The sequence below is a fragment of the Hyperoodon ampullatus genome, assembly GCF_949752795.1.
Source record: "Hyperoodon ampullatus genome assembly, chromosome: 14".
In the NCBI taxonomy this organism is placed as follows: Eukaryota; Metazoa; Chordata; class Mammalia; order Artiodactyla; family Ziphiidae; genus Hyperoodon; species Hyperoodon ampullatus.
The window spans coordinates 27,090,869-27,096,133 of record NC_136927.1 but is presented as its reverse complement, the minus strand read 5'-3'; positions in this window follow the sequence as shown (position 1 = coordinate 27,096,133).

The following is a 5,265-nucleotide window of genomic DNA, read 5'->3' as shown; positions in this document are numbered from 1 at the left end:
GGTGGACACAGAAACAGAAAGAAGACCCAGCAATCCCATTACTGGGCATATACCCTGAGAAAACCATAATTCAAAAAGACACATGCACACCAATGTTCGTTGCAGCACTATTTACAATAGCCAGGACATGGAAGTAACCTAAATGTCCATGACAGATGAGTGGATAAAGAAGATGTGGTATAAATATACAATGGAATATTACTCAGCCATAAAAAGGAATGAAATTGGGTCATTTGTAGAGACGTGGATGGACCTAGAGTCTGTCATACAGAGTGAAGTAAGTCAGAAAGAGAAAAACAGATATCGTATATTAATGCATATATGTGGAATCTAGAAAAATGGTACAGATGAACATATCTGCAGGGCAGGAATAGAGATACAGATGTAGGGAATGGACGTGTGGACACCGGGGGCGGGGAGGGGGTGTGGGATGAACTGGGATTGACGTATGTGCACTGCCATGTGTAAAACAGATAGCTAGTGGGAACCTGCTGTATAGAGCAGGGAGCTCAGCTTGGTGCCCTGTGGTGACCTAGATGGATGGGATGGAGGGGGAGGGGTGGGAGGGAGGTCCAAGAGGGAGGGGATATATGTACGCATATAGCTGATTCACTTTATTGTATAGCAGAAACTAACACAACATTGTAAAGCAAATATACCCCAATTAAAAAAAAAAGAAAGAAAAGAAAGAACATAGAAAAGAAGATAGACAAATAAAAATCTGAGAGATTTTTTAAAATTTATTTATTTAATTTATTTATTTTTGGCTGCGTTGGGTCTTCGTTGCTGTGCATGGGTTTTCTCTAGTTGCAGTGAGCAGGCTTCTCATTGTGGTGGCTTCTCTTGTTGCAGAGCACAGGCTCTAGGCATGCGGGCTTTAGTAGTTGTGGCATGTGGGCTCAGTAGTTGTGGCGCACGGGCTTAGTTGCTCCGTGGCATGTGGGATTTCCCAGACCAGGGATCAAATTCATGTCCCCTGCATTGGCAGGCGGATTCTTAACCACTGTGCCACCAGGGAAGCCCGAGAGAGATATTTTGAAGACTGAACTGGAGAAGTGTCACACAACCTCACTCCTGCCTGCAGCAAGGTTACATTTTGGGTGACGGAAACAGTTGCAGATTCTTCACTTGATGTTAAAACCCCATTAATCATTCCATTGGAGTCTCTTCAGATAAATATAGAAGTCCAGCCACATTGAAACATATGATCAAGTTCCTTATGAGAGCAGTGATTCCATTTAGGATGGTGTTTATTCCCCAAAAGACCACATTATTTGCATATTTTGCATTTGACCTTAATTCCTCCAGTAAGAAGAGTTATCTACAGAAAGTACCATGACATGACTTCTATTTAGTATGTGGAATTACTAGACTGGTTCCTAGAAATGTACATGGTACTTAAATTTATCTAATTCCTACTTGCCATTTGTTTTCTTTTTTAAAATTTATTTTTAATTTATTTTTTGAGTACCTTTTGAGTACTCAGATATCCCTTTGCTCTTTTTTTTTTTATTTTTATTTATCTATTTTGGGCTGCATTGGGTCTTCGTTGCTGCATGTGGGCTTTCTCTAGTTGCGGCGAGAAGGGGCTACTACTCGTTGCGGTTGTGGGCTTCTCATTGCAGTGGCTTCTCTTGTTGCAGAGCACAGGCTCTAGGCACGCAGGCTTCAGTAGTTGCAGCATGCGGGCTCAGTAGTTGTGGTGCATGGGCTTAGTTGCTCTGCGGCATGGGGGATCTTCCCGGACCAGGGATCGAACCTGTGTCCCCTACATTGGCAGGCGGATTCTTAACCACCACGCCATCAGGGAAGTCCGCCATTTGTTTTCTGAGGACATCTCTTTATATATTTATTTATCCACCCCTTACAACATTTTTTATCCTTGCGCTCCTAGGGTCACACTGGGTCTTCTGACTCCTAGCTCCATCACTTATTAGTTACCTGATCTAGGGGGAATTCTTTCCAAGCAACAGTTTCTCATCTAACAAAAGAAGGTAATAACAAGATTGACTTAAATGTCTTGCTATGAACACTCCAAGAAATAGTGGTATGAAGAGCTGAGAATCATGTCTGGCCCACAGCAAGCTCTCAAAAAAAAAGTTCTTAACTAATAATATCAACAGACAATGACTCTAAATCCTTTGCATGTCGCTGAGATTGCAGAAAGTCACAAATGGTCACACGCTGTGCAGAATTAACTCAGAGGGCCAGTCATGAAAGAGGATAATGCAAAAATCTCTTGAATGTCAATTTTGCATTAGGTGCTATGCCAGGGTCTGGGGAGACAGCATTGAATCAGTAGCTAAAGTCCAGGTCCTCCTGGAGCCTCTGCTCTAATTGTGTAAATGACATCAAACCCAGGATGAAAACTATGGTGAACCTCATAGAAGGTACATCACACAGAAGAACATACCCAAGGATGGGTTTTGGGGGTTCCACTCATAATGTTTTATTCAACAAAAAAGTCACAACCATGAAAGAAAAGATTCAAGCCCTGCAGTAGTTTGTGCAGAGTCAACCTGCAGTGACTTTCTCAATTAGAAAGGAAAAAAAAAAAAAAAAAAAAAAGCTCAGCCTGTGCAAAATATGAACCTCCAAGGAGTTTTAAAGGGCATTTCATAAATGGTCATTTCACATGGTTCCAAGTATGGAGTTCCAGATTCATGGTTGCTTTCTCACTTGTCAACTGCAAGTATTTATTAGAGCATTCATGTTGTTTAGAAACTTACACAACCACTTGTAACCTATTAGTGAAACATCCAATTACACGCCTGGCCTCTTCATTTCCTTCCAAACCAAATACTTGGAGATCTGTGCTGTATTAACCTTGCTACTCTTGCTACCTGCTGTATCCCAGATGAAAAATACAGCTGAACTCTTTTGATTATTATAGACAGTAGTTGAGGACATTCATTAAATATTCAGTAGGTGCTCTGAAGAGTGATGAATGATTTACGGGTATTATCTCATTCGCAGGAGCCTCGTGCAGTAGGTATTAATGTCACACCCATTTTACAGGTAAGGCAATCAAGTCTTAAAGAGGTTAACTGACTTGTCCAGGTTCAGAGAGCTAGTGCCCAGGTCCTCTGGTGCCAAAGCCAAAAGCTTTTGACTATGATTTTACACATCCATGAACTACCTTGCACTGTGAGTCCCATTCTCTATTCCTGTAGCCAAAAGCAGGATGAACATCAGTTATGATGGAAATTAATAACATCCCACTGAAAACTCAGTGCCTCACAGCCAACTCTACAAAAATAATTCTTGCCCAGTGTATCTAGACAGTTGATGTAAACAGGATTGTCTTTTGTCTGACTTACCTAGACTGGAGCCATGTACACCCATTAACTGATACTCTCATGGAATCGTTCAGCAGAATCCAACTTTTGGACTCATCTGTTGCCATAAGGTTAGCAGTCAGAACATCGGCTCCTATTTGTGTTCCGAAGTCTATCCACTAATCACTTATGAAGCCATATCATGTCAGCAAGAATTAAATTATTTAAAAATTCACTCTAGTGTCATTAGTACTGAGTGTTCCAGGAACTTACAAAGAAAGAAAAGAATATAAAAAAAAAAGAGAGAGAGAAAAAGGAAAAGAATAACAAGAATAGGTTCTACAACTGTATTAAATTTTCCCTCTAAAATTGGTTTATGCTACATGCCAACCCCTCACCCTTCTAAAAATTGCACATCTTCTTTTACACTATGTTCATGTTCAAAACATTATTAAAACCACATCCATAAGTCAGCCTGATAGACTAAAGGCTGAGAAGGTTTCTTTGGAACTGTTACAGCCTATTGGGTAAATACATATTTTGAACACATTCTAATTTTGAGAAACATGTTATTTACTTACTAGACTGTAACAATTCTGCTGAATGTTTATAGACCACCAGGTAAATATGTATTTTGGAATGCATGCGTAGTAATTCTGAAAACATGGATCATTTACCCAGCAGAGGATAACAGTCTGCTCTGCCATGGACAGCCCCTGCCCCATGAATCATTACCCTCGTGGACCACAGAGAGGCTTTCCACTCATTTGCTTGAGCACGACGCTTGTTTATTTTAAGGAGGAAAATCTTCCAAACCAGCATCTGATTTCATTTTGGGGAAATATCAAAGTTCGTATATTGCAAATTAAAACAGGACTAATGAAGAACCATTGCATATAGCAACAATTAGGTGGATAATTAAACTCAAGCCTTTGGTTGGGAGTAAGAAGTAGTCTTTAAATGTGTGAAATTAAAGTAGATCTTGAGTTTGAAATCTGCACATTGGCTGCCTATGTTACCTGCTTCCAAGGGACGGACACCAACTAGCATCATCTTGATGTGCCCTATACTCTTTTTATTTTTCACATTAAATATTTATTGGACAACCATGTGCCAAGCACAGGGCTTGATTCTGGGGATTCGATGGAAAGCAAAATAGATACTACTGCACCCAACTTGGAGCCTATGGCTATCAAATGTAGGAAGTGCCCTTAAAATATATTCTTGATGCAGAAGTCCAAATTATCCATTTAAGATATAAATAAAGTCCCTATTTTACTCAAGTAAAACCCAAAGTCCCTAATTATCCACAAGTCCTACATGGTAGGCACCCGTCTCCACCTTGCTTATCCTCCCCAGCTCACTTTCTACTGTCTTCTGCTCCAGTGTCTCTGTCCCCTTGTTCCTTGAACACAGGGTACAAAGAAGCCTTAGGTCTTCTGTTTTGACTATTTGCTCTGCTTGGAATGTTCTTTCCCCAAACATCCCTGTGGCTCACTCCTTCACATCCTTCTAGGCTTTGCTGAAATGTCACTTTCACAATGAGGCTCACCCTGATTCCCCGCCCCCCATCTAAAATTTCAACTTATTCTTCTCCCCCTGCTCTCTGTCCCTCCTTATCCTCTTCCTCTTCCCTTTTATTATAGCACTTGTCACCATCAAGCCCAATCTGAGTATTTATTATATGCAATTTTCATGGTCTTTCTGCCCCACTAGAATATAGGCTCCTTAAGAGCTTGTCTATTTTTTCCCTGGTGGGTCCCAAATGCCAAGATGAGCGCCTGGCACACAGAAGGTGCTTGATATATATACGCACACACGTGTATATACATACACACATACACATGTACATACACACACATGACTAGAGAGAAAGTATAAGTTGCTATGAGGTCACATGCAAGTAGATTCTCTTCTATTCCAGGGAGTTGGAGTTGGGGTTTAGGGTGGGAATTCCAGGAAAGGCTTTCCTAGGAGAAGTGGCATT